At 31.8% G+C, this 9,539-nt stretch overlaps 1 protein-coding gene across 1 annotated transcript in view; it reads left to right on the top strand.

Annotated features, from left to right (window-relative positions):
* The first annotated feature begins 721 nt into the window (after positions 1-721).
* Positions 722-9,539, top strand: part of LOC145253140 (beta-1,3-galactosyltransferase 1-like) — a 47,729-nt gene continuing 38,911 nt past the window's right edge. Inside the window, exon 1 of the mRNA XM_080112909.1 lies at positions 722-856. The gene's annotated coding sequence lies outside the window, so the exon portion shown is untranslated. The remainder of the gene's footprint in view (positions 857-9,539) is intronic.

The raw sequence follows: 9,539 nt of genomic DNA, 5'->3' as shown, positions 1-9,539 counted from the left end.
ATGACGAAAGACTACCTCCTGCTGTACAAGAAGTAATGGGTCAGATATATGACACGTTCGACTTGGTAACACCAGAAGCAGCCGTACAATGCCAGTCCCTCAGTAAAAGGAAAATGACCGACCCGATAGAGATAAACCCCAGGAAAAAAAAACTGATAACCCTCCTCTTGAAATATATGTTATATGAGTCCACAGACTAATAAAAAAATAAATAGTAAAATGTATAAAGGTCTCTTCTTCCCGTCATCAATATGTATCCCGTGTCTCTCTAAAAAGCCCCCACCTATGCAACAATTATTCCAATACACATAATACATTCTACGCAATGGCATTTGCAATTAAGACAATAAGAATAAAAACGAATATGGACTCATAAATTCTACTTGGTAAATTGTATTCGTTCACTGCAGTTAGTAGTTATTTTTTGTGTAAAAAAATGCACCTAAAATCTTCAGTATTTTAAAATAGATTTGAATAATAACTACATTTGATGAGAGTTTTTTCGAACTCATCGAAACAATGCCACCCAGATTACGTTGAATTATTTTATGAGTTCTTAACATTATTTTCTTCCAAGGCTAAAAATCTCAGACAAGTTGGGTTATGAAATATATTGTGTACTTTGATGGCATAACCCCTCCCACATATTAAAAAGGTCACGCTCAGCTTGAGATATGTAATGTATTCACAGTCTTTTGCATCAGCTTGCATAATAGTTTACTACTATACAAACCGGTCTTCCCATTTCCAACCTTACACCCTCTTTCTCGCTTTTCTTCTTATAAAGTTTTCACTTTTTAGTTTCTTGATATTATTCAAGCTTTAACCAGACCTAAGGTTACGAAGAAATAAAACCGTAAGTTATCGTTTTCGTTAACGCCTCATAAACCAATATTTTTCTATAGTTATTAAATACTGTGAATATTAGTTTATAAATTAATTATTATGTATTCTCTAAAAAGATATTCTGTAATAGGTTATTCATAGATGAGGATTTGAAAATTATAAGATTTGCACAAAGGTAATATGAATGACAGATGTCTCACATAAGAAAACTACAGATTGGTTTAAGTTTGTGCACTTTACAAACTTACTCGTGTAATTTAATTTGACATATTGTGAAAAGTAAAGGTATATTGTGTGTGGATAATTTTGCAGGCATAATTTTTTTATATAATGCATATGATCATCCGATTTTTTAGTAATAAATATAAGGATGGAACTAATCTCGCAAATTACAGTTTAATAGAGGTAGACATTATTTCATACAATTTGTCTTATTCACTCTCTTTTCAAGTATCAGGACATGTAACAGAAGAATAGCTAGTATAAAGATTGTTTTTTTTCAGCGTATAAACTGGTTTCGTATATTAGAGCCAAACAATTTACCAACATATTTTGTATTATATAATTGAATAGTTTCTGATAAACGTTAAAAAGTTTTATTTATTAATTTCATTATTGAAGTATCAACTACAATTACTTGTTCATACTCTTACATGTTCAGACAGATGTTCATGTTTTCTTTAAATTAAGTCTTGTAATTTATGTCACAATGTTTAGACTGAAAAAATTATATGTAGCCCGTTAAATTGATTTTATAGCATTTTTGTGACGGGGAATACGATAATATTATTACAAGGCCTAGAATAATAGCATTTACTTTTCATTATTTTGACTCCGAGTATATATCTGACACGGTTAGGGACAGTTGATCCAGCGTGAACCACATCACTCGATATAAAAACATATAAGATATAAACAGATACAAAGGACAGTATAACACAATGAGAAAATTTGCTTTGATCATGATGTTATTCTTAGGAGAGAGTAATTTCTGATGTCTATATAGCATTTGCTATCTCCGGCAAAAGAATATATTACCTAATCTAGGACGCGACTTACGAAAATTATGTATGGAATAATTTTAAATTCGCTAGCACCTGTGATTAACAGCATGAATATAAAATAATTTTTATAATTTCTAGGATAATGTACAACACATATACCCTTCTTTCCTCATATTAAGAATGATTTTCTAAACATTAACGTTATTATTGCAGTAGGTCCGTATTCCATATCATTTTTTAAATTTATAATTCCAATACGAAATAACATGCTTTATTATTATTTGTGTAAATGATTTTGTTTTAAGTAATAATGATACACGTTTTATTTTTAGTGTAAAACATCACACCTAAAATCTTAAATATTTTAAAATAGATTTACTACATTCGATATGAGCTTTTTCGACCTATTCGAAACAATTCCACGGGATAGTCATATACTTAAACGTGCAAAAGCACGTTTAAGTATATGACTATCCCGTTTATTTAAAATGTTATGCTTAATACGACATACATTTTCTGTCTTTATATTTTTTACATCTGCTTCTATACTTGTTCTCTCCTAACACACCAGTATTCCCAATTCTAACCTTACAACCTCTTTCTCGTTTTTCTTCTAATAAAGTTTCCACATTTTAGTTTCCAGAATACAATGTAGTTTAAACCAGATTTTATTCTGACAGCAATTCAAAATTTCATAACGAAGACATAAAACCGTAAGTTATCTGTTTTATTAACGCTTTTATCGTGTATCATTATTACTTAAAACAAAATCATTTACACAAATAATAATAAAGCACGTTATTTCGTATTGGAATAATACATTTAAAAAATGATATGGAATACGGACCTACTGCAATAATAAAGTTAATGTTTAGCTAAAAACTTTTTCAATTTATAAAATACTGAAAATATTAGTTTATAAAATAATTATTATGTATGTTCGTAAAAAATATTTTCTGTAATAGGTTATGCAGTGATAAGGATTTTAAAACAATAAGGTTTGCCCCCAGGTAATATAATTTACAGAATAATATGCTTTACAGAAAGATCTGATTTATAAACTGATTATTTATTGTATTAAAAAAGCGTCAAATGTAAAAGTAGTAAAAATAGAAATGTGAAAGTAATAAAATAAAAATGTGAAAGTAATAAAAATAAAATGTGAAAATAATAAAAATAAATTTGGAAAGTAATGAAATTAAAATGTGATGGTAATAAAAACTAAATGCGAAAGTAATAAAAAATGAAATATGAACGTAATAAAAACGAAATGTGAAATCACCAAAAAGAAATATGAAAGTAATAAAAATGAAATATGAAAGTAATAAAATATGAAATATGAATGAAATAAAATGAAATGTGAAAATAATAAAAATAAAATGTGAAAGTAATAAAAATAAAATGTGAATGTAATAAAAATTAATATGTTAAAATAATAAGAATTTAAATGTGAAAAAAAATAAAATGAAATGTGAAATAATAAAAACTGAAATGTGAAAGTAATAAAAATTTAAATGTGAAAGTAATAAAAATTAAATGCCAAAGTAATAAAAATAAATATCTGAAGGAAATACAAATAAAAAGGTGAAATTAATAAAAATTCCAATCTGAAAGTAATACAAAATTAAATGTTAAAGTAATAAAAATGAAATATGAAAGTAATAAAAATGAAATATGAAAGTAATAAAATTGAAATAGGAATGTAATAAACATATTTTTCTTTACCCTGCAACCTCTTTCCCACAGAAGAGACGTTGCGGGCCTATCCTTGTTTTATAGTTATGTCTATGGAAGGTGCTCGTCTGAGCTCCAATCTCTCGCCAATCTTTCACGAAAAACACCCGTCTAGCTGAATCCACTGTGAAAAATTTCCCCCGCTCTATATCTGTGCCTAAATCAAAACGCGGATTCCATGAACAAAGCTTCATTCTTAGAACTGCACGCCTGTGGAACTCTTTTCCCCCGGGCTGCTTCCCACCTGCCTACAATTTGGATGTCTTCAAATCCAACGTTAACAAATTCCTAATAAACCGCCCCTTAAGAAAACACTTCATCAAATCACCACACTAACGTAATGTACTTGCAATAACCCTTATCCATGAGTGGCTCTCGGGCCTGGATAATGGTGATCACTGTGCAAAAAACATATAAATGTGAAACTTATAAAAATAAATTGTAAAAGTAACAAAATTGAAATGTGAAAGTAATAAAAATGAAATTCCAAAGTAATAAAAATAAAATGTGAAAATAGTTCAAAACATCGGAAAGTAGTAAATTATAAAATGGGAAAGTAATAAAATAAAATGTGGAAGTAATAAACAGTAAAATGTGAACGTGAAAACGTTGAATATAAACCAAATAAAGCATAAAATGTGACAGTAATAAAAAACATGTGAAAGTAATAAAAGTAAGAGGTGAAATAAAAATATGAAATTCGAAAATAATAAAAAAATAAAGAATGACAGTACAAAAATTAAGTATGAAAGTAATAAATAATGAAATATGAAAGTAATAAAAAACAAAATGTGAAAGTTATACAAATAAAATGTGAATGTAATAGAAAATGAACTGTGAAAGAAATAAAAAACTCTGACAGTAATAAAAATGACAAGTGAAAGTCATAAAACATAAAATGTAAAAGTAATAAAAAATAAAAAAAAACATGTTAAAAATAAATATTGAAATGTGAAAGTAAAAAATAAATGTGTAAGTAATATATAATGCCATGTGAAAGTTCTCAAAAATAAAATGTGAAAGTAAAAAATAATAAAATGTGAAAGTAATAAGTAATAAAATGTGACAGTAAAAAATAATAAAATATAAAAGTAATAACTAATAAAATGTGAAAGTGATGAAAATGTGAAAGTAAAAAAATAAATTTGAATGTAATTAAAAGGTGAAAGTAACAAAAATTTACATGTGTAACGTAATAAAAATAAAATTTCAAAGTAAAATAAATGATATGTGAAAGTAATTAAAGGAACTGTGAAATTAATAAAACGGTCTAAGTAATAACAATTTTAATGTGAAATAAATGAAAATAAAATGTAACAGTAAAAAACACAATGTGATAGTATTAAAACATGAAATGTGAAAGTAATAAAAACTGTGAATGTAATAAATAATGAAATGTGAGAGTAATAACAAATAAAATGTGAAAGTAATACAAGGCAAATGTGAATTTAATGAATAATGAAATTTGAAAGAAATACAAAATAAGATGTGAAAGTAATAATGATATGTCAAAGTAATAAATAATGAAATATAAAAGTAATAAAAAATGACAGGCTAAAATAATAAACACAAACTGTTTAAGTAAGAAAAACAAAATGTGAAAGTATTTGAAATGAAATGTGAAATAATAAAAATTTGAATGTGACAGTAACAAAAAATTAAATGTGCAAGAAACAAAAATAAAATGTGAAAGTAATAAAAATTTTCATTTGAAATTAATAAAAAAATTGATGTGAAAATTAGAATCTGAAAGCAATAAAACTAATCCGGTAAAGTAACAAAATGAACATGTGAACGTAATAAAACATTTAATGTGAAACTAATAAAACGATATGTGAAAGTAATAAAAATTAAATGTGAAAGCAGAAAATTGACATTTGAAAGTAATAAAAATGTGAAAGTAATAAAATAAAATCTCAAAGTAAGAAAAATAAAATGTGAAAGAAATAAAAATGAAATTTGAAAGTAATTCAAATAAAATAGGAAAGTAATAACATTTTAAATGTGTAAGTAATAAAAGTAAAATTTGAAGAAAAAATTAAATGTGACAGTAATAAAATAAATGTGAAAATAATAACAATGTAAATGTGGAAATATAAAAAAGAAATGTAATTTGACACTTGAAAGAAATTAAAAAACGTGAGAGTAATAAAAAATGTGAAAGTAATAAAAATTAAATGTGAGAGTAAAAAAATGAAATGTGAAAGTAATGAAAAATGTGACAGCAATTAAAATGTGGCAGTAATTAAAATGTGATTATAATAAAATAGGAAATGTGGAAGTAATAAAATGAAATGATAAAGTAATAAAATAGAATGTGGAAGTATTAAAAATATTATGTAAATTAACAGCAATTGAAATGTGAAAGTAAAACAAAGGAAATGTAAACGTAATCAAAGGAATTGTGAAACTACTAAAAATGAAATGTGAATGTAAAAAAAATGAAATGTTAAAGTAATAACACTTTAAATGTGAAAGTAATGACAATGAAATGCGAATGTAATAAAAAATGTGAAATTAATAAAAATGAACGGTGTAAGTAATAAAAATCGGAAAAAGTGTATGGTTACGAAGACGGGTGTGCTACTAATGAAACGAAAGATATTTTATGCTCCAGAATTATCTTCCTATATAGTAACTAATACGCTTTTACCAAACTCACGAATGCTTTATGTCGTTCACATATATATATATATACTTCTATATGGGGGTCACCGCTTATCAAGGCCAGAAGGCAACTCAGGGATAAGGGTTCTTGCGTGTACAGTAATCAATGACATACTATTGTAGTAATCATTAGTAATGGGGTTTTTGATAGAGTGTCTTACTTAAAGGAGCGGTTTGTCAGGAGTTTGTTTATGTTGGACTTGAAGACGTCCAAGTTGTAGTCAGGTGGGAAACAGGAAAGCGGCAGAGAGTTCCACTGGCGTGCAGTTCTAAGAAAGAAGCTTTACTCATGGAATCTACGTTTGGATTTAGGCACAGATAAAGAGTGGGCAAAATCATTGACAGTAGTTTCAGCCAGACGGGTTTCTTGTGAAAGATTGGCGAGGTGGGACGAGGGATTGGAGCTCAGACGAGCACCTGCCATAGAAATAACGATAAAACAAAGACACGCTCGCAACGCCTCTTCTGTGGGAGAGAGGTTGCAGGGAAGAGAAAATGGCATCCCCCACTAAACCACCAAGTCTATTTTTTTATCTGTCAAGGCAGGATAGGCTGTTTTTAGCAACTCCTACCCAGATGTGGCAGCAGTATTCCATCTTGGACGTACATGGCTTTTAGACAGATAGAGAATTGCATCAGTAGTGAGATATCTTCTTGATCGGTAGAAGGATCCCACCATTTTCCTAGCGTCCCTGGCAACAGATTTGATGTACGTGTTCTATTTTAGATCAGGAGTAAAAGTCAATCCCAGAAGCTTGTCAAAGCATGGAGCCTCTCCAAGACGAGAGCCATCCATTTCAATTGATGCCAGATGGGGATCAGAGCGTTGATGATGTAAATCCCCCATTGTGCCACGCGCTCAAGATCAGAGGAGAGGGAATTAGAGAGAACTTTGTCATTTACGGCCTTTGATGTGTTGCCATAGATTATCGTGTCATCAGCATAGATGTCAACGAATGATTTAAGTATGTGTTTTGGGAGATCATTGATGTAGATCAGGAAGAGAGTTGGGCCCAGTATGGACCCCTGGTGGACTCCAGAATTAATACTGTGGGACTCTGATTTCTGCCCATCAACCACTATTGAGAAAATATTTCCAGTAATACAGTAGCTGAAAATCTTGTGAAGTAGGCCCTTATGCCATACCTTATCGAATGCCTTTCATATGTCAAGAGCAATTGCCCTGGAAAGGAAAACTTTGTCAAGAGATTCACTAATCCTATGTGATATAACTGTTAGCACATCTGCTGGAGATCTTGCAGAGCGGAAACCATATTGCATGTCACTAAGAAGGTTGTTTCTGTTGAGGGGGTGTCCTACTTCTTTATTTAATATGGATTCCATCAACTTACTCATGACACGCAGGAGCCTTATTGGTATGTACTGAGAGGGAGAGTACTTTTCACCTGAATTCTTAAATACAGGGCATACTGATGAGGTTTTCCAGGGTGTTGGAAAGCACTTCTCCTTAAGGCAACACTTAAACAGCTTTGTAAGTATGGGGGCAAGTTCTGGGTGGAGCCTTTTCAGCACTATAACTGGAATGCCATCAGGGCCATTTGTTTACTGGATTCAAGGTTCTTGATTAGCTTGTCGACCTCACGCACAGATATTTGTAAGTTGCATAGCGTGTTGTCTGTTACAGGAGGAAATACAGGCAGTTGATGGTCATAAGGTAGAATACGCGGACAAATTCGTGCCAATAATCTGGCCTTGTCTGATGCTGACGAGATGACCTCAGGTCCATTGATGATAGTTGGGATAGAACGGACACTTCTGTTCAAGATCCTGTTTGCTATTTGCCAAAACTGGTGGGAACCAAGCCGTTCCTCAGCTACTTTGGATTTAACAAACTGAGCATATAGCTCTCTTGCATGTTTTATTACTCTTTTACAGTGGTCGCTGGCAGTTCTGAAAGCAGCTTTAGTCTGAGAACATCTATTACGTTGGTAGCTATCGAAAAAGTGATTTCTGTGCGCGATGGCTGGAACACATTCAGGGGAGAACCATGGCTAGCTGTTAGATTTTTGTTGGAATTTTTTGATGATATGAATCAGTCTATGCCTATAATTAACCATTCGGTCAGGTCTGATACTATAGAGGACACATCCTTTTTAAACATGGAATGCAGATGTAGGTCAGATATGAATGTACGGAAGCTATCCCAGTCAGCCATAGAGTATCGGTATACAGTACGGTGGAGAGGTACATCTGAAGACTTATTATATTTCGTTTTTATCTTAACTGATACGACGCAGTGATCGGAGGATCCCAGAGGAGATAGAACGGAACATAAACACAGCTCAGGGGAAGTTGTGAGGAAAACTCTAGAACGTTTGCATATTGATCGAGTGTATCGGGCACACGGGTGGGTTCGTGAACAATCTTAGTGAGGTCATAGGCAATGGCAAAATCATGACAAAACCTCCCCTCGTCATCGGGTTTATTTGAGTGGGTCAACCATTCCACATTATGGACATTGAAGTCACCGCAAATGTGAATGTTAACCGAAGGATGAGCAGAAAGGATGTGGTCAATTTTCTCAGATATGCTCTTAAAGATAGTAACCCCACTGTTGTGGGGTCGATAGAGGGCGAATATAAATGCAGTGGTGTAAGCTAGTTCAACCCGAAAGCACATATAAGGTAAATTAGGGTCTTCTCTCGAGATATCCCTATTACATGGAAAGCCATGGATATTTTGGGGGTCAGATTTTGATATTAAGTTGAAGTATCTTTTAATTAGTGGTTGGCCCTATGCCAGTTTTACTTAGAAAAATATGTCCGGTTTCGTCTTCTGTAATTGTGTTTTAACATCTGGAAGGCTGGGACGTAGACCCCCTGATGTTGGAGAAGGAGACCTGGTAGTAGGGGTCTACGTTGGTGGATGGGGGTCCAGGTTTAATCGAGTTTTTATTCTGGAGATTTGTCATGATTGAGGTTTTGGGGTGTGTGGAGCAGGTCGGTAGACTTGGTTGGAGCAGGACAGAGAGGGAAAATAAGAGAGAAAAAGACAATAACTTTTTTTGTGGCACATGATAAGGTAACGCCGTAACAATTACCCACTAGTATGGCATCGAGAGGCCCTACCAGAAACTACTGTATCGTCCAGAATCCATTCACCAAATGGCAATACAGCAGCGCAGGAACTTTGCACCTGCTTACAGGACAGCCTCCTTAGTGGTTAATCCAAGGTTCGGGCCCCTGACTATCAGGCGAGTAACGTCAGCCCAGATAAAGCATTTACCTCCAGCACCCTTACTAGTGATATGACCACAAGGATAGACAT

Source organism: Euprymna scolopes, chromosome 3 (assembly GCF_053919585.1).
Source record: "Euprymna scolopes isolate OS-2025 chromosome 3, ASM5391958v1, whole genome shotgun sequence".
In the NCBI taxonomy this organism is placed as follows: domain Eukaryota; kingdom Metazoa; phylum Mollusca; class Cephalopoda; order Sepiida; family Sepiolidae; genus Euprymna; species Euprymna scolopes.
Note: the sequence above shows the minus strand (reverse complement) of the source record. Positions and strands in the feature narration are given on the sequence as shown.